The 20,236-nt window shown below is 46.1% G+C and overlaps 8 non-coding genes and 1 pseudogene across 8 annotated transcripts; all 9 read left to right on the top strand.

Moving 5' to 3' along the window:
* The first annotated feature begins 1,471 nt into the window (after positions 1-1,471).
* On the top strand, positions 1,472-1,662 carry LOC130331397 (U2 spliceosomal RNA). The gene has a single exon (XR_008874307.1). It is a non-coding gene; the product is annotated as a U2 spliceosomal RNA (small nuclear RNA).
* Positions 1,663-3,747: 2,085 nt separating this feature from the next.
* Positions 3,748-3,907, top strand: LOC130331479 (U2 spliceosomal RNA; annotated as a pseudogene).
* Positions 3,908-4,601: 694 nt separating this feature from the next.
* Positions 4,602-4,788, top strand: LOC130331473 (U2 spliceosomal RNA). The gene has a single exon (XR_008874373.1). It is a non-coding gene; the product is annotated as a U2 spliceosomal RNA (small nuclear RNA).
* Positions 4,789-6,871: 2,083 nt separating this feature from the next.
* LOC130331512 (U2 spliceosomal RNA) lies at positions 6,872-7,062 on the top strand. Its single transcript, XR_008874403.1, has one exon. It is a non-coding gene; the product is annotated as a U2 spliceosomal RNA (small nuclear RNA).
* A 2,084-nt stretch (positions 7,063-9,146) lies between these two features.
* Positions 9,147-9,337, top strand: LOC130331396 (U2 spliceosomal RNA). The gene has a single exon (XR_008874306.1). It is a non-coding gene; the product is annotated as a U2 spliceosomal RNA (small nuclear RNA).
* A 2,081-nt stretch (positions 9,338-11,418) lies between these two features.
* LOC130331461 (U2 spliceosomal RNA) lies at positions 11,419-11,609 on the top strand. The gene has a single exon (XR_008874364.1). It is a non-coding gene; the product is annotated as a U2 spliceosomal RNA (small nuclear RNA).
* A 2,109-nt stretch (positions 11,610-13,718) lies between these two features.
* On the top strand, positions 13,719-13,909 carry LOC130331395 (U2 spliceosomal RNA). Its single transcript, XR_008874305.1, has one exon. It is a non-coding gene; the product is annotated as a U2 spliceosomal RNA (small nuclear RNA).
* Positions 13,910-15,998: 2,089 nt separating this feature from the next.
* Positions 15,999-16,189, top strand: LOC130331394 (U2 spliceosomal RNA). The gene has a single exon (XR_008874304.1). It is a non-coding gene; the product is annotated as a U2 spliceosomal RNA (small nuclear RNA).
* A 2,087-nt stretch (positions 16,190-18,276) lies between these two features.
* On the top strand, positions 18,277-18,467 carry LOC130331393 (U2 spliceosomal RNA). The gene has a single exon (XR_008874303.1). It is a non-coding gene; the product is annotated as a U2 spliceosomal RNA (small nuclear RNA).
* Positions 18,468-20,236: the final 1,769 nt, after the last annotated feature.

Genomic DNA, 20,236 nt, shown 5'->3' with positions numbered 1-20,236 from the left:
ATATAGACCAAAGTACAGAGGGTTAGGCTATGCTATTGTGCACCTACCTGATGCATCAGAAGGTGCGAGGCCCTTGCTAAATTCTGTGCACAGACTTTGAGATCTATGCTTTAGACTGTATCTAAACCTGCTCCAACATGGACTGACATTCTGGCCTACTTTCAGCCGATGCGACTTGTCTGTCGCTGAACAGTCGCTTTTTATGTATTCAGCACCTATGTATAATGTTGTAAAAATGCTCTAGAAGCTAAAGTCGCAGAAATGTCACACATATTTGGCCTGCAACTTTCTGTGCGACAAATTCAGACAGGAAAAATCAGTATAAATCCTTAGAAAATTATCCCCCAGTGTCTCCATCTGCTGGCGGTATTGAATAAGCATTGCTGCACTGATGGGGTATGCATTAGACGAAAAAAAAGAAGAAAAAGAAGAATAATACGCCCAGAAAAGAGGCGAAAAGGAGAAAAACGTAAAAAAACTTGAAAAAAAAGTAAGAGGAGGAGAAGGGAAAAAAAGGTGGAAATGGGTTTAAAAGTGATTTCGGCGGAGAAATATATATATATATATATATATATATATATATATATATATATATATATGCGCACACACACACATAGATATAAACGTATTCTCCGTTGAGATATTGCAGCCGCTGCTGTGTCCAGGCCCAGGAGCCTTAGCACTGTGCTGTGATGTCACTCAATACCACTGACATCACTAGGTGTAAACAACATCTCTCCTTTGCTGTGTATGTGACTATGGAGCTGTTTGGTGATGTCGTCTATTACGGCCTTCATAGAAGCAACAGGAGATTGTTGCATCCATCTTGAACCCTCAGAACTACAGTGCTATGATGTCACTCACTTCCACAGGCCTTGCAGAGTGTAAACAACAACAACCCAGCTTTGTTGTGTATGTAACCAAAGGGATTTGTGATGTCACCTAGAACCTTCACAGCAGCGACAGCTTTATGAGGAGCATCAGCACTGCTCTGCCTGAGCAGAACCATCACCGCCATAGGTTGTCAAATAACCCGGATTTAACCCACACAGGTAAGTCCAATGGGGTGCAGGCATGTCCTCTATGCTTACAGCTTCCCGTGGGTGTTGGTTTGATACCGTTTGGGGACAGCCAAGGAGGCATCTGCAGGCAACAAAGGTAGGTGTGTGCTTGTGTGTGTGTTTCCTATGCAGATCCTAAGCCCAGTGTCACATGCAAGTAGGAGGAGTAAGAAGGGTTCCTGGCAAATCCGGGTTATGGATTGCATTTAAAAAGGCCCCGTGGGAGTGCAATGGGCCCCTGTCTTGCTGCTTAGCAATAATGGTATGGGTTTAGGTTCTGCTGTGTGTACTGGTGGTTGACTGCCCCCCAGCCCAGAGTGTGCATGGAAAATTGTCTGGCAGCCTCCCTGACAGCAAGCAGTGATAGTGCCCATGAAGGGGACCTTGTTGGGCCCGCCCCTTTCACGGTTATCGCTTCTCGGCCTTTTGGCTAAGATCAAGTGTAGTATCTGTTCTTATCAGTTTAATATCTGATACGTCCCCTATCTGGGGACCATATATTAAATGGATTTTTGAGAACGGGGGCCGATTTCGAAGCTTGCTTCCGTCGCCCTATGCATTGACCCGATATGGCAGTATCTTCGGGTACAGTGCACCACCCCCTTACAGGGTTAAAAAGAAAGATTCCTACTTTCATTGCTACCTGCTTGCTGGCTAGCCAGCTAGCCAGCCCTGTGGGCCTTGCTGCTGCTGCAGCCAAAAAACAAAAGGTGGTGCTGCTGCTGCTTCTGCTGCTTCTGCTTCTGCTTGTGTCTGGCCCCTGTTGGAGCGTCCAGGCACAGGACTTCTGCTGCTGCTGACTAAATGGCCTCCTTAATTGGATCATTTGAGTAGCCAGCACACCTGTGCAGGTAGGGCATGACATGATAGGCAGCTGCCTTGATAGCGGGTGGGTGCTGAATGTTCCTAATTGACAAAATAAGATTAATGCTTATGAAGAAATATAAAATCTCATCCCTTCCCCAATATCGCGCCACACCCCTACCCCTTAATTCCCTGGTTGAACGTGATGGACATATGTCTTTTTTCGACCGTACTAACTATGTAACTATGTAACATAACATGGGGGGGGGGTCTCCTGGCTGTTCACACAGGTGTGTCATTGCTGTACATTGACCATGCATTGCTTCTGTGGTATTGCAAAGGCAAAGACAAATGCTTCCAGCCATCCATTGCACTAATGGATTGGTCATCAGCTGGCTGTCTATGTCCCGCATCAATATAGACCAAAGTACAGAGGGTTAGGCTATGCTATTGTGCACCTACCTGATGCATCAGAAGGTGCGAGGCCCTTGCTAAATTCTGTGCACAGACTTTGAGATCTATGCTTTAGACTGTATCTAAACCTGCTCCAACATGGACTGACATTCTGGCCTACTTTCAGCCGATGCGACTTGTCTGTCGCTGAACAGTCGCTTTTTATGTATTCAGCACCTATGTATAATGTTGTAAAAATGCTCTAGAAGCTAAAGTCGCAGAAATGTCACACATATTTGGCCTGCAACTTTCTGTGCGACAAATTCAGACAGGAAAAATCAGTTTAAATCCTTAGAAAATTATCCCCCAGTGTCTCCATCTGCTGGCGGTATTGAATAAGCATTGCTGCACTGATGGGGTATGCATTAGACGAAAAAAAAGAAGAAAAAGAAGAATAATACGCCCAGAAAAGAGGCGAAAAGGAGAAAAACGTAAAAAAACGTGAAAAAAAAGTAAGAGGAGGAGAAGGGAAAAAAAGGTGGAAATGGGTTTAAAAGTGATTTCGGCGGAGAAATATATATATATATATATATATATATATATATATATATATATATGCGCACACACACACATAGATATAAATGTATTCTCCGTTGAGATATTGCAGCCGCTGCTGTGTCCAGGCCCAGGAGCCTTAGCACTGTGCTGTGATGTCACTCAATACCACTGACATCACTAGGTGTAAACAACATCTCTCCTTTGCTGTGTATGTGACTATGGAGCTGTTTGGTGATGTCGTCTATTACGGCCTTCATAGAAGCAACAGGAGATTGTTGCATCCATCTTGAACCCTCAGAACTACAGTGCTATGATGTCACTCACTTCCACAGGCCTTGCAGAGTGTAAACAACAACAACCCAGCTTTGTTGTGTATGTAACCAAAGGGATTTGTGATGTCACCTAGAACCTTCACAGCAGCGACAGCTTTATGAGGAGCATCAGCACTGCTCTGCCTGAGCAGAACCATCACCGCCATAGGTTGTCAAATAACCCGGATTTAACCCACACAGGTAAGTCCAATGGGGTGCAGGCATGTCCTCTATGCTTACAGCTTCCCGTGGGTGTTGGTTTGATACCGTTTGGGGACAGCCAAGGAGGCATCTGCAGGCAACAAAGGTAGGTGTGTGCTTGTGTGTGTGTTTCCTATGCAGATCCTAAGCCCAGTGTCACATGCAAGTAGGAGGAGTAAGAAGGGTTCCTGGCAAATCCGGGTTATGGATTGCATTTAAAAAGGCCCCGTGGGAGTGCAATGGGCCCCTGTCTTGCTGCTTAGCAATAATGGTATGGGTTTAGGTTCTGCTGTGTGTACTGGTGGTTGACTGCCCCCCAGCCCAGAGTGTGCATGGAAAATTGTCTGGCAGCCTCCCTGACAGCAAGCAGTGATAGTGCCCATGAAGGGGACCTTGTTGGGCCCGCCCCTTTCACGGTTATCGCTTCTCGGCCTTTTGGCTAAGATCAAGTGTAGTATCTGTTCTTATCAGTTTTCATGCTGGTGGGGATGGGTGCTGCATGGAGGATGCAGGTGTACCAGGGCTTTCCGGGGCTGGTTCTGAGGAATCAGCTCGACGGCTGCCCCGATGTGACCTGTTCCCTTCGGGTCTCGCCATGAGGCTGAGAGGGTCTAGAGCCGAGGTACTTTTGTGCCTCGGGGAGTGGTGACCCCGAGGTGCCGAAACTCACTGGGAGAATAGACTCACTGAGTTGAAGCACGGGCACCATAATCTCTTCACCTTGTGGCACTCACCTCTTGATTCCCGGCCTTCTGGCTAGGATCAGAGAAATTTTTATAGATCCGGCCGGATGTCCGGGCAGTATATCTGCACACATTCACTTATTTATTTATTTTTTGTCTCACTGTGTCACTTTTTGCGTGTTGTGTGTTCACAGGATTTGTCAGGATGCGGTAGCCCTTCTGGGTGTCCCTCCTGGCGGTCTAGGGGAGGTGTGTGTGGCCATTAGGTTCCGCACCTCCCTGCAAACACCCCGGGTACTCCTGCTTTGGCAGGGTACCTACCGTAATCGGCTCTGCGGGCAGATACCTTGGCTAACGCCAAGGGGGATGCCGGGAGCATTTGTGGTCCCCTAGTAGCTTCGGCGAAAAGGGACATCGAACCTGGAACCTCGCAGGTACCTTTTGGTCCGGAGGCGAAGGGTAAGGTTTGTTGGGGGGCCTCTCTCCTATCGGAGAAGGGCTTGCGATAGACCGCATCCTTTGTGCACGTTTTTTTTAGTGTAACACGTTTGCACTTTTTCTTGCACTTTGGGTGAATCGAAAGCACGTTCCTCGGCTTTAGATAAAAAAAAAAAAAAAAAAAAATCTGTTCTTATCAGTTTAATATCTGATACGTCCCCTATCTGGGGACCATATATTAAATGGATTTTTGAGAACGGGGGCCGATTTCGAAGCTTGCTTCCGTCGCCCTATGCATTGACCCGATATGGCAGTATCTTCGGGTACAGTGCACCACCCCCTTACAGGGTTAAAAAGAAAGATTCCTACTTTCATTGCTACCTGCTTGCTGGCTAGCCAGCTAGCCAGCCCTGTGGGCCTTGCTGCTGCTGCAGCCAAAAAACAAAAGGTGGTGCTGCTGCTGCTTCTGCTGCTTCTGCTTCTGCTTGTGTCTGGCCCCTGTTGGAGCGTCCAGGCACAGGACTTCTGCTGCTGCTGACTAAATGGCCTCCTTAATTGGATCATTTGAGTAGCCAGCACACCTGTGCAGGTAGGGCATGACATGATAGGCAGCTGCCTTGATAGCGGGTGGGTGCTGAATGTTCCTAATTGACAAAATAAGATTAATGCTTATGAAGAAATATAAAATCTCATCCCTTCCCCAATATCGCGCCACACCCCTACCCCTTAATTCCCTGGTTGAACGTGATGGACATATGTCTTTTTTCGACCGTACTAACTATGTAACTATGTAACATAACATGGGGGGGGGGTCTCCTGGCTGTTCACACAGGTGTGTCATTGCTGTACATTGACCATGCATTGCTTCTGTGGTATTGCAAAGGCAAAGACAAATGCTTCCAGCCATCCATTGCACTAATGGATTGGTCATCAGCTGGCTGTCTATGTCCCGCATCAATATAGACCAAAGTACAGAGGGTTAGGCTATGCTATTGTGCACCTACCTGATGCATCAGAAGGTGCGAGGCCCTTGCTAAATTCTGTGCACAGACTTTGAGATCTATGCTTTAGACTGTATCTAAACCTGCTCCAACATGGACTGACATTCTGGCCTACTTTCAGCCGATGCGACTTGTCTGTCGCTGAACAGTCGCTTTTTATGTATTCAGCACCTATGTATAATGTTGTAAAAATGCTCTAGAAGCTAAAGTCGCAGAAATGTCACACATATTTGGCCTGCAACTTTCTGTGCGACAAATTCAGACAGGAAAAATCAGTATAAATCCTTAGAAAATTATCCCCCAGTGTCTCCATCTGCTGGCGGTATTGAATAAGCATTGCTGCACTGATGGGGTATGCATTAGACGAAAAAAAAGAAGAAAAAGAAGAATAATACGCCCAGAAAAGAGGCGAAAAGGAGAAAAACGTAAAAAAACGTGAAAAAAAAGTAAGAGGAGGAGAAGGGAAAAAAAGGTGGAAATGGGTTTAAAAGTGATTTCGGCGGAGAAATATATATATATATATATATATATATATATATATATATATATGCGCACACACACACATAGATATAAACGTATTCTCCGTTGAGATATTGCAGCCGCTGCTGTGTCCAGGCCCAGGAGCCTTAGCACTGTGCTGTGATGTCACTCAATACCACTGACATCACTAGGTGTAAACAACATCTCTCCTTTGCTGTGTATGTGACTATGGAGCTGTTTGGTGATGTCGTCTATTACGGCCTTCATAGAAGCAACAGGAGATTGTTGCATCCATCTTGAACCCTCAGAACTACAGTGCTATGATGTCACTCACTTCCACAGGCCTTGCAGAGTGTAAACAACAACAACCCAGCTTTGTTGTGTATGTAACCAAAGGGATTTGTGATGTCACCTAGAACCTTCACAGCAGCGACAGCTTTATGAGGAGCATCAGCACTGCTCTGCCTGAGCAGAACCATCACCGCCATAGGTTGTCAAATAACCCGGATTTAACCCACACAGGTAAGTCCAATGGGGTGCAGGCATGTCCTCTATGCTTACAGCTTCCCGTGGGTGTTGGTTTGATACCGTTTGGGGACAGCCAAGGAGGCATCTGCAGGCAACAAAGGTAGGTGTGTGCTTGTGTGTGTGTTTCCTATGCAGATCCTAAGCCCAGTGTCACATGCAAGTAGGAGGAGTAAGAAGGGTTCCTGGCAAATCCGGGTTATGGATTGCATTTAAAAAGGCCCCGTGGGAGTGCAATGGGCCCCTGTCTTGCTGCTTAGCAATAATGGTATGGGTTTAGGTTCTGCTGTGTGTACTGGTGGTTGACTGCCCCCCAGCCCAGAGTGTGCATGGAAAATTGTCTGGCAGCCTCCCTGACAGCAAGCAGTGATAGTGCCCATGAAGGGGACCTTGTTGGGCCCGCCCCTTTCACGGTTATCGCTTCTCGGCCTTTTGGCTAAGATCAAGTGTAGTATCTGTTCTTATCAGTTTAATATCTGATACGTCCCCTATCTGGGGACCATATATTAAATGGATTTTTGAGAACGGGGGCCGATTTCGAAGCTTGCTTCCATCGCCCTATGCATTGACCCGATATGGCAGTATCTTCGGGTACAGTGCACCACCCCCTTACAGGGTTAAAAAGAAAGATTCCTACTTTCATTGCTACCTGCTTGCTGGCTAGCCAGCTAGCCAGCCCTGTGGGCCTTGCTGCTGCAGCCAAAAAACAAAAGGTGGTGCTGCTGCTGCTTCTGCTGCTTCTGCTTCTGCTTGTGTCTGGCCCCTGTTGGAGCGTCCAGGCACAGGACTTCTGCTGCTGCTGACTAAATGGCCTCCTTAATTGGATCATTTGAGTAGCCAGCACACCTGTGCAGGTAGGGCATGACATGATAGGCAGCTGCCTTGATAGCGGGTGGGTGCTGAATGTTCCTAATTGACAAAATAAGATTAATGCTTATGAAGAAATATAAAATCTCATCCCTTCCCCAATATCGCGCCACACCCCTACCCCTTAATTCCCTGGTTGAACGTGATGGACATATGTCTTTTTTCGACCGTACTAACTATGTAACTATGTAACATAACATGGGGGGGGGGTCTCCTGGCTGTTCACACAGGTGTGTCATTGCTGTACATTGACCATGCATTGCTTCTGTGGTATTGCAAAGGCAAAGACAAATGCTTCCAGCCATCCATTGCACTAATGGATTGGTCATCAGCTGGCTGTCTATGTCCCGCATCAATATAGACCAAAGTACAGAGGGTTAGGCTATGCTATTGTGCACCTACCTGATGCATCAGAAGGTGCGAGGCCCTTGCTAAATTCTGTGCACAGACTTTGAGATCTATGCTTTAGACTGTATCTAAACCTGCTCCAACATGGACTGACATTCTGGCCTACTTTCAGCCGATGCGACTTGTCTGTCGCTGAACAGTCGCTTTTTATGTATTCAGCACCTATGTATAATGTTGTAAAAATGCTCTAGAAGCTAAAGTCGCAGAAATGTCACACATATTTGGCCTGCAACTTTCTGTGCGACAAATTCAGACAGGAAAAATCAGTATAAATCCTTAGAAAATTATCCCCCAGTGTCTCCATCTGCTGGCGGTATTGAATAAGCATTGCTGCACTGATGGGGTATGCATTAGACGAAAAAAAAGAAGAAAAAGAAGAATAATACGCCCAGAAAAGAGGCGAAAAGGAGAAAAACGTAAAAAAACGTGAAAAAAAAGTAAGAGGAGGAGAAGGGAAAAAAAGGTGGAAATGGGTTTAAAAGTGATTTCGGCGGAGAAATATATATATATATATATATATATATATATATATATATATATATATGCGCACACACACACATAGATATAAACGTATTCTCCGTTGAGATATTGCAGCCGCTGCTGTGTCCAGGCCCAGGAGCCTTAGCACTGTGCTGTGATGTCACTCAATACCACTGACATCACTAGGTGTAAACAACATCTCTCCTTTGCTGTGTATGTGACTATGGAGCTGTTTGGTGATGTCGTCTATTACGGCCTTCATAGAAGCAACAGGAGATTGTTGCATCCATCTTGAACCCTCAGAACTACAGTGCTATGATGTCACTCACTTCCACAGGCCTTGCAGAGTGTAAACAACAACAACCCAGCTTTGTTGTGTATGTAACCAAAGGGATTTGTGATGTCACCTAGAACCTTCACAGCAGCGACAGCTTTATGAGGAGCATCAGCACTGCTCTGCCTGAGCAGAACCATCACCGCCATAGGTTGTCAAATAACCCGGATTTAACCCACACAGGTAAGTCCAATGGGGTGCAGGCATGTCCTCTATGCTTACAGCTTCCCGTGGGTGTTGGTTTGATACCGTTTGGGGACAGCCAAGGAGGCATCTGCAGGCAACAAAGGTAGGTGTGTGCTTGTGTGTGTGTTTCCTATGCAGATCCTAAGCCCAGTGTCACATGCAAGTAGGAGGAGTAAGAAGGGTTCCTGGCAAATCCGGGTTATGGATTGCATTTAAAAAGGCCCCGTGGGAGTGCAATGGGCCCCTGTCTTGCTGCTTAGCAATAATGGTATGGGTTTAGGTTCTGCTGTGTGTACTGGTGGTTGACTGCCCCCCAGCCCAGAGTGTGCATGGAAAATTGTCTGGCAGCCTCCCTGACAGCAAGCAGTGATAGTGCCCATGAAGGGGACCTTGTTGGGCCCGCCCCTTTCACGGTTATCGCTTCTCGGCCTTTTGGCTAAGATCAAGTGTAGTATCTGTTCTTATCAGTTTAATATCTGATACGTCCCCTATCTGGGGACCATATATTAAATGGATTTTTGAGAACGGGGGCCGATTTCGAAGCTTGCTTCCGTCGCCCTATGCATTGACCCGATATGGCAGTATCTTCGGGTACAGTGCACCACCCCCTTACAGGGTTAAAAAGAAAGATTCCTACTTTCATTGCTACCTGCTTGCTGGCTAGCCAGCTAGCCAGCCCTGTGGGCCTTGCTGCTGCTGCAGCCAAAAAACAAAAGGTGGTGCTGCTGCTGCTTCTGCTGCTTCTGCTTGTGTCTGGCCCCTGTTGGAGCGTCCAGGCACAGGACTTCTGCTGCTGCTGACTAAATGGCCTCCTTAATTGGATCATTTGAGTAGCCAGCACACCTGTGCAGGTAGGGCATGACATGATAGGCAGCTGCCTTGATAGCGGGTGGGTGCTGAATGTTCCTAATTGACAAAATAAGATTAATGCTTATGAAGAAATATAAAATCTCATCCCTTCCCCAATATCGCGCCACACCCCTACCCCTTAATTCCCTGGTTGAACGTGATGGACATATGTCTTTTTTCGACCGTACTAACTATGTAACTATGTAACATAACATGGGGGGGGGGTCTCCTGGCTGTTCACACAGGTGTGTCATTGCTGTACATTGACCATGCATTGCTTCTGTGGTATTGCAAAGGCAAAGACAAATGCTTCCAGCCATCCATTGCACTAATGGATTGGTCATCAGCTGGCTGTCTATGTCCCGCATCAATATAGACCAAAGTACAGAGGGTTAGGCTATGCTATTGTGCACCTACCTGATGCATCAGAAGGTGCGAGGCCCTTGCTAAATTCTGTGCACAGACTTTGAGATCTATGCTTTAGACTGTATCTAAACCTGCTCCAACATGGACTGACATTCTGGCCTACTTTCAGCCGATGCGACTTGTCTGTCGCTGAACAGTCGCTTTTTATGTATTCAGCACCTATGTATAATGTTGTAAAAATGCTCTAGAAGCTAAAGTCGCAGAAATGTCACACATATTTGGCCTGCAACTTTCTGTGCGACAAATTCAGACAGGAAAAATCAGTATAAATCCTTAGAAAATTATCCCCCAGTGTCTCCATCTGCTGGCGGTATTGAATAAGCATTGCTGCACTGATGGGGTATGCATTAGACGAAAAAAAAGAAGAAAAAGAAGAATAATACGCCCAGAAAAGAGGCGAAAAGGAGAAAAACGTAAAAAAACGTGAAAAAAAAGTAAGAGGAGGAGAAGGGAAAAAAAGGTGGAAATGGGTTTAAAAGTGATTTCGGCGGAGAAATATATATATATATATATATATATATATATATATATATATATATATGCGCACACACACACATAGATATAAACGTATTCTCCGTTGAGATATTGCAGCCGCTGCTGTGTCCAGGCCCAGGAGCCTTAGCACTGTGCTGTGATGTCACTCAATACCACTGACATCACTAGGTGTAAACAACATCTCTCCTTTGCTGTGTATGTGACTATGGAGCTGTTTGGTGATGTCGTCTATTACGGCCTTCATAGAAGCAACAGGAGATTGTTGCATCCATCTTGAACCCTCAGAACTACAGTGCTATGATGTCACTCACTTCCACAGGCCTTGCAGAGTGTAAACAACAACAACCCAGCTTTGTTGTGTATGTAACCAAAGGGATTTGTGATGTCACCTAGAACCTTCACAGCAGCGACAGCTTTATGAGGAGCATCAGCACTGCTCTGCCTGAGCAGAACCATCACCGCCATAGGTTGTCAAATAACCCGGATTTAACCCACACAGGTAAGTCCAATGGGGTGCAGGCATGTCCTCTATGCTTACAGCTTCCCGTGGGTGTTGGTTTGATACCGTTTGGGGACAGCCAAGGAGGCATCTGCAGGCAACAAAGGTAGGTGTGTGCTTGTGTGTGTGTTTCCTATGCAGATCCTAAGCCCAGTGTCACATGCAAGTAGGAGGAGTAAGAAGGGTTCCTGGCAAATCCGGGTTATGGATTGCATTTAAAAAGGCCCCGTGGGAGTGCAATGGGCCCCTGTCTTGCTGCTTAGCAATAATGGTATGGGTTTAGGTTCTGCTGTGTGTACTGGTGGTTGACTGCCCCCCAGCCCAGAGTGTGCATGGAAAATTGTCTGGCAGCCTCCCTGACAGCAAGCAGTGATAGTGCCCATGAAGGGGACCTTGTTGGGCCCGCCCCTTTCACGGTTATCGCTTCTCGGCCTTTTGGCTAAGATCAAGTGTAGTATCTGTTCTTATCAGTTTAATATCCGATACGTCCCCTATCTGGGGACCATATATTAAATGGATTTTTGAGAACGGGGGCCGATTTCGAAGCTTGCTTCCGTCGCCCTATGCATTGACCCGATATGGCAGTATCTTCGGGTACAGTGCACCACCCCCTTACAGGGTTAAAAAGAAAGATTCCTACTTTCATTGCTACCTGCTTGCTGGCTAGCCAGCTAGCCAGCCCTGTGGGCCTTGCTGCTGCTGCAGCCAAAAAACAAAAGGTGGTGCTGCTGCTGCTTCTGCTGCTTCTGCTTCTGCTTCTGCTTGTGTCTGGCCCCTGTTGGAGCGTCCAGGCACAGGACTTCTGCTGCTGCTGACTAAATGGCCTCCTTAATTGGATCATTTGAGTAGCCAGCACACCTGTGCAGGTAGGGCATGACATGATAGGCAGCTGCCTTGATAGCGGGTGGGTGCTGAATGTTCCTAATTGACAAAATAAGATTAATGCTTATGAAGAAATATAAAATCTCATCCCTTCCCCAATATCGCGCCACACCCCTACCCCTTAATTCCCTGGTTGAACGTGATGGACATATGTCTTTTTTCGACCGTACTAACTATGTAACTATGTAACATAACATGGGGGGGGGGTCTCCTGGCTGTTCACACAGGTGTGTCATTGCTGTACATTGACCATGCATTGCTTCTGTGGTATTGCAAAGGCAAAGACAAATGCTTCCAGCCATCCATTGCACTAATGGATTGGTCATCAGCTGGCTGTCTATGTCCCGCATCAATATAGACCAAAGTACAGAGGGTTAGGCTATGCTATTGTGCACCTACCTGATGCATCAGAAGGTGCGAGGCCCTTGCTAAATTCTGTGCACAGACTTTGAGATCTATGCTTTAGACTGTATCTAAACCTGCTCCAACATGGACTGACATTCTGGCCTACTTTCAGCCGATGCGACTTGTCTGTCGCTGAACAGTCGCTTTTTATGTATTCAGCACCTATGTATAATGTTGTAAAAATGCTCTAGAAGCTAAAGTCGCAGAAATGTCACACATATTTGGCCTGCAACTTTCTGTGCGACAAATTCAGACAGGAAAAATCAGTATAAATCCTTAGAAAATTATCCCCCAGTGTCTCCATCTGCTGGCGGTATTGAATAAGCATTGCTGCACTGATGGGGTATGCATTAGACGAAAAAAAAGAAGAAAAAGAAGAATAATACGCCCAGAAAAGAGGCGAAAAGGAGAAAAACGTAAAAAAACGTGAAAAAAAAGTAAGAGGAGGAGAAGGGAAAAAAAGGTGGAAATGGGTTTAAAAGTGATTTCGGCGGAGAAATATATATATATATATATATATATATATATATATATATATATATATATATATATATATATATGCGCACACACACACATAGATATAAACGTATTCTCCGTTGAGATATTGCAGCCGCTGCTGTGTCCAGGCCCAGGAGCCTTAGCACTGTGCTGTGATGTCACTCAATACCACTGACATCACTAGGTGTAAACAACATCTCTCCTTTGCTGTGTATGTGACTATGGAGCTGTTTGGTGATGTCGTCTATTACGGCCTTCATAGAAGCAACAGGAGATTGTTGCATCCATCTTGAACCCTCAGAACTACAGTGCTATGATGTCACTCACTTCCACAGGCCTTGCAGAGTGTAAACAACAACAACCCAGCTTTGTTGTGTATGTAACCAAAGGGATTTGTGATGTCACCTAGAACCTTCACAGCAGCGACAGCTTTATGAGGAGCATCAGCACTGCTCTGCCTGAGCAGAACCATCACCGCCATAGGTTGTCAAATAACCCGGATTTAACCCACACAGGTAAGTCCAATGGGGTGCAGGCATGTCCTCTATGCTTACAGCTTCCCGTGGGTGTTGGTTTGATACCGTTTGGGGACAGCCAAGGAGGCATCTGCAGGCAACAAAGGTAGGTGTGTGCTTGTGTGTGTGTTTCCTATGCAGATCCTAAGCCCAGTGTCACATGCAAGTAGGAGGAGTAAGAAGGGTTCCTGGCAAATCCGGGTTATGGATTGCATTTAAAAAGGCCCCGTGGGAGTGCAATGGGCCCCTGTCTTGCTGCTTAGCAATAATGGTATGGGTTTAGGTTCTGCTGTGTGTACTGGTGGTTGACTGCCCCCCAGCCCAGAGTGTGCATGGAAAATTGTCTGGCAGCCTCCCTGACAGCAAGCAGTGATAGTGCCCATGAAGGGGACCTTGTTGGGCCCGCCCCTTTCACGGTTATCGCTTCTCGGCCTTTTGGCTAAGATCAAGTGTAGTATCTGTTCTTATCAGTTTAATATCTGATACGTCCCCTATCTGGGGACCATATATTAAATGGATTTTTGAGAACGGGGGCCGATTTCGAAGCTTGCTTCCGTCGCCCTATGCATTGACCCGATATGGCAGTATCTTCGGGTACAGTGCACCACCCCCTTACAGGGTTAAAAAGAAAGATTCCTACTTTCATTGCTACCTGCTTGCTGGCTAGCCAGCTAGCCAGCCCTGTGGGCCTTGCTGCTGCTGCAGCCAAAAAACAAAAGGTGGTGCTGCTGCTGCTTCTGCTGCTTCTGCTTCTGCTTGTGTCTGGCCCCTGTTGGAGCGTCCAGGCACAGGACTTCTGCTGCTGCTGACTAAATGGCCTCCTTAATTGGATCATTTGAGTAGCCAGCACACCTGTGCAGGTAGGGCATGACATGATAGGCAGCTGCCTTGATAGCGGGTGGGTGCTGAATGTTCCTAATTGACAAAATAAGATTAATGCTTATGAAGAAATATAAAATCTCATCCCTTCCCCAATATCGCGCCACACCCCTACCCCTTAATTCCCTGGTTGAACGTGATGGACATATGTCTTTTTTCGACCGTACTAACTATGTAACTATGTAACATAACATGGGGGGGGGGTCTCCTGGCTGTTCACACAGGTGTGTCATTGCTGTACATTGACCATGCATTGCTTCTGTGGTATTGCAAAGGCAAAGACAAATGCTTCCAGCCATCCATTGCACTAATGGATTGGTCATCAGCTGGCTGTCTATGTCCCGCATCAATATAGACCAAAGTACAGAGGGTTAGGCTATGCTATTGTGCACCTACCTGATGCATCAGAAGGTGCGAGGCCCTTGCTAAATTCTGTGCACAGACTTTGAGATCTATGCTTTAGACTGTATCTAAACCTGCTCCAACATGGACTGACATTCTGGCCTACTTTCAGCCGATGCGACTTGTCTGTCGCTGAACAGTCGCTTTTTATGTATTCAGCACCTATGTATAATGTTGTAAAAATGCTCTAGAAGCTAAAGTCGCAGAAATGTCACACATATTTGGCCTGCAACTTTCTGTGCGACAAATTCAGACAGGAAAAATCAGTATAAATCCTTAGAAAATTATCCCCCAGTGTCTCCATCTGCTGGCGGTATTGAATAAGCATTGCTGCACTGATGGGGTATGCATTAGACGAAAAAAAAGAAGAAAAAGAAGAATAATACGCCCAGAAAAGAGGCGAAAAGGAGAAAAACGTAAAAAAACGTGAAAAAAAAGTAAGAGGAGGAGAAGGGAAAAAAAGGTGGAAATGGGTTTAAAAGTGATTTCGGCGGAGAAATATATATATATATATATATATATATATATATATATATATATATATATGCGCACACACACACATAGATATAAACGTATTCTCCGTTGAGATATTGCAGCCGCTGCTGTGTCCAGGCCCAGGAGCCTTAGCACTGTGCTGTGATGTCACTCAATACCACTGACATCACTAGGTGTAAACAACATCTCTCCTTTGCTGTGTATGTGACTATGGAGCTGTTTGGTGATGTCGTCTATTACGGCCTTCATAGAAGCAACAGGAGATTGTTGCATCCATCTTGAACCCTCAGAACTACAGTGCTATGATGTCACTCACTTCCACAGGCCTTGCAGAGTGTAAACAACAACAACCCAGCTTTGTTGTGTATGTAACCAAAGGGATTTGTGATGTCACCTAGAACCTTCACAGCAGCGACAGCTTTATGAGGAGCATCAGCACTGCTCTGCCTGAGCAGAACCATCACCGCCATAGGTTGTCAAATAACCCGGATTTAACCCACACAGGTAAGTCCAATGGGGTGCAGGCATGTCCTCTATGCTTACAGCTTCCCGTGGGTGTTGGTTTGATACCGTTTGGGGACAGCCAAGGAGGCATCTGCAGGCAACAAAGGTAGGTGTGTGCTTGTGTGTGTGTTTCCTATGCAGATCCTAAGCCCAGTGTCACATGCAAGTAGGAGGAGTAAGAAGGGTTCCTGGCAAATCCGGGTTATGGATTGCATTTAAAAAGGCCCCGTGGGAGTGCAATGGGCCCCTGTCTTGCTGCTTAGCAATAATGGTATGGGTTTAGGTTCTGCTGTGTGTACTGGTGGTTGACTGCCCCCCAGCCCAGAGTGTGCATGGAAAATTGTCTGGCAGCCTCCCTGACAGCAAGCAGTGATAGTGCCCATGAAGGGGACCTTGTTGGGCCCGCCCCTTTCACGGTTATCGCTTCTCGGCCTTTTGGCTAAGATCAAGTGTAGTATCTGTTCTTATCAGTTTAATATCTGATACGTCCCCTATCTGGGGACCATATATTAAATGGATTTTTGAGAACGGGGGCCGATTTCGAAGCTTGCTTCCGTCGCCCTATGCATTGACCCGATATGGCAGTATCTTCGGGTACAGTGCACCACCCCCTTACAGGGTTAAAAAGAAAGATTCCTACTTTCATTGCTACCTGCTTGCTGGCTAGCCAGCTAGCCAGCCCTGTGGGCCTTGCTGCTGCTGCAGCCAAAAAACAAAAGGTGGTGCTGCTGCTGCTTCTGCTGCTTCTGCTTCTGCTTGTGTCTGGCCCCTGTTGGAGCGTCCAGGCACAGGACTTCTGCTGCTGCTGACTAAATGGCCTCCTTAATTGGATCATTTGAGTAGCCAGCACACCTGTGCAGGTAGGGCATGACATGATAGGCAGCTGCCTTGATAGCGGGTGGGTGCTGAATGTTCCTAATTGACAAAATAAGATTAATGCTTATGAAGAAATATAAAATCTCATCCCTTCCCCAATATCGCGCCACACCCCTACCCCTTAATTCCCTGGTTGAACGTGATGGACATATGTCTTTTTTCGACCGTACTAACTATGTAACTATGTAACATAACATGGGGGGGGGGTCTCCTGGCTGTTCACACAGGTGTGTCATTGCTGTACATTGACCATGCATTGCTTCTGTGGTATTGCAAAGGCAAAGACAAATGCTTCCAGCCATCCATTGCACTAATGGATTGGTCATCAGCTGGCTGTCTATGTCCCGCATCAATATAGACCAAAGTACAGAGGGTTAGGCTATGCTATTGTGCACCTACCTGATGCATCAGAAGGTGCGAGGCCCTTGCTAAATTCTGTGCACAGACTTTGAGATCTATGCTTTAGACTGTATCTAAACCTGCTCCAACATGGACTGACATTCTGGCCTACTTTCAGCCGATGCGACTTGTCTGTCGCTGAACAGTCGCTTTTTATGTATTCAGCACCTATGTATAATGTTGTAAAAATGCTCTAGAAGCTAAAGTCGCAGAAATGTCACACATATTTGGCCTGCAACTTTCTGTGCGACAAATTCAGACAGGAAAAATCAGTATAAATCCTTAGAAAATTATCCCCCAGTGTCTCCATCTGCTGGCGGTATTGAATAAGCATTGCTGCACTGATGGGGTATGCATTAGACGAAAAAAAAGAAGAAAAAGAAGAATAATACGCCCAGAAAAGAGGCGAAAAGGAGAAAAACGTAAAAAAACGTGAAAAAAAAGTAAGAGGAGGAGAAGGGAAAAAAAGGTGGAAATGGGTTTAAAAGTGATTTCGGCGGAGAAATATATATATATATATATATATATATATATATATATATATATATATGCGCACACACACACATAGATATAAACGTATTCTCCGTTGAGATATTGCAGCCGCTGCTGTGTCCAGGCCCAGGAGCCTTAGCACTGTGCTGTGATGTCACTCAATACCACTGACATCACTAGGTGTAAACAACATCTCTCCTTTGCTGTGTATGTGACTATGGAGCTGTTTGGTGATGTCGTCTATTACGGCCTTCATAGAAGCAACAGGAGATTGTTGCATCCATCTTGAACCCTCAGAACTACAGTGCTATGATGTCACTCACTTCCACAGGCCTTGCAGAGTGTAAACAACAACAACCCAGCTTTGTTGTGTATGTAACCAAAGGGATTTGTGATGTCACCTAGAACCTTCACAGCAGCGACAGCTTTATGAGGAGCATCAGCACTGCTCTGCCTGAGCAGAACCATCACCGCCATAGGTTGTCAAATAACCCGGATTTAACCCACACAGGTAAGTCCAATGGGGTGCAGGCATGTCCTCTATGCTTACAGCTTCCCGTGGGTGTTGGTTTGATACCGTTTGGGGACAGCCAAGGAGGCATCTGCAGGCAACAAAGGTAGGTGTGTGCTTGTGTGTGTGTTTCCTATGCAGATCCTAAGCCCAGTGTCACATGCAAGTAGGAGGAGTAAGAAGGGTTCCTGGCAAATCCGGGTTATGGATTGCATTTAAAAAGGCCCCGTGGGAGTGCAATGGGCCCCTGTCTTGCTGCTTAGCAATAATGGTATGGGTTTAGGTTCTGCTGTGTGTACTGGTGGTTGACTGCCCCCCAGCCCAGAGTGTGCATGGAAAATTGTCTGGCAGCCTCCCTGACAGCAAGCAGTGATAGTGCCCATGAAGGGGACCTTGTTGGGCCCGCCCCTTTCACGGTTATCGCTTCTCGGCCTTTTGGCTAAGATCAAGTGTAGTATCTGTTCTTATCAGTTTAATATCTGATACGTCCCCTATCTGGGGACCATATATTAAATGGATTTTTGAGAACGGGGGCCGATTTCGAAGCTTGCTTCCGTCGCCCTATGCATTGACCCGATATGGCAGTATCTTCGGGTACAGTGCACCACCCCCTTACAGGGTTAAAAAGAAAGATTCCTACTTTCATTGCTACCTGCTTGCTGGCTAGCCAGCTAGCCAGCCCTGTGGGCCTTGCTGCTGCTGCAGCCAAAAAACAAAAGGTGGTGCTGCTGCTGCTTCTGCTTGTGTCTGGCCCCTGTTGGAGCGTCCAGGCACAGGACTTCTGCTGCTGCTGACTAAATGGCCTCCTTAATTGGATCATTTGAGTAGCCAGCACACCTGTGCAGGTAGGGCATGACATGATAGGCAGCTGCCTTGATAGCGGGTGGGTGCTGAATGTTCCTAATTGACAAAATAAGATTAATGCTTATGAAGAAATATTAAATCTCATCCCTTCCCCAATATCGCGCCACACCCCTACCCCTTAATTCCCTGGTTGAACGTGATGGACATATGTCTTTTTTCGACCGTACTAACTATGTAACTATGTAACATAACATGGGGGGGGGGGTCTCCTGGCTGTTCACACAGGTGTGTCATTGCTGTACATTGACCATGCATTGCTTCTGTGGTATTGCAAAGGCAAAGACAAATGCTTCCAGCCATCCATTGCACTAATGGATTGGTCATCAGCTGGCTGTCTATGTCCCGCATCAATATAGACCAAAGTACAGAGGGTTAGGCTATGCTATTGTGCACCTACCTGATGCATCAGAAGGTGCGAGGCCCTTGCTAAATTCTGTGCACAGACTTTGAGATCTATGCTTTAGACTGTATCTAAACCTGCTCCAACATGGACTGACATTCTGGCCTACTTTCAGCCGATGCGACTTGTCTGTCGCTGAACAGTCGCTTTTTATGTATTCAGCACCTATGTATAATGTTGTAAAAATGCTCTAGAAGCTAAAGTCGCAGAAATGTCACACATATTTGGCCTGCAACTTTCTGTGCGACAAATTCAGACAGGAAAAATCAGTATAAATCCTTAGAAAATTATCCCCCAGTGTCTCCATCTGCTGGCGGTATTGAATAAGCATTGCTGCACTGATGGGGTATGCATTAGACGAAAAAAAAGAAGAAAAAGAAGAATAATACGCCCAGAAAAGAGGCGAAAAGGAGAAAAACGTAAAAAAACGTGAAAAAAAAGTAAGAGGAAGAGAAGGGAAAAAAAGGTGGAAATGGGTTTAAAAGTGATTTCGGCGGAGAATATATATATATATATATATATATATATATATATATATATATATATATGCGCACACACACACATAGATATAAACGTATTCTCCGTTGAGATATTGCAGCCGCTGCTGTGTCCAGGCCCAGGAGCCTTAGCACTGTGCTGTGATGTCACTCAATACCACTGACATCACTAGGTGTAAACAACATCTCTCCTTTGCTGTGTATGTGACTATGGAGCTGTTTGGTGATGTCGTCTATTACGGCCTTCATAGAAGCAACAGGAGATTGTTGCATCCATCTTGAACCCTCAGAACTACAGTGCTATAATGTCACTCACTTCCACAGGCCTTGCAGAGTGTAAACAACAACAACCCAGCTTTGTTGTGTATGTAACCAAAGGGATTTGTGATGTCACCTAGAACCTTCACAGCAGCGACAGCTTTATGAGGAGCATCAGCACTGCTCTGCCTGAGCAGAACCATCACCGCCATAGGTTGTCAAATAACCCGGATTTAACCCACACAGGTAAGTCCAATGGGGTGCAGGCATGTCCTCTATGCTTACAGCTTCCCGTGGGTGTTGGTTTGATACCGTTTGGGGACAGCCAAGGAGGCATCTGCAGGCAACAAAGGTAGGTGT

This window comes from Hyla sarda, unplaced genomic scaffold, assembly GCF_029499605.1.
Source record: "Hyla sarda isolate aHylSar1 unplaced genomic scaffold, aHylSar1.hap1 scaffold_350, whole genome shotgun sequence".
Lineage (NCBI taxonomy): Eukaryota > Metazoa > Chordata > Amphibia > Anura > Hylidae > Hyla > Hyla sarda.
The sequence above is the reverse complement of the archived record's forward strand: the minus strand, read 5'-3'. Positions and strand labels throughout refer to the sequence as shown.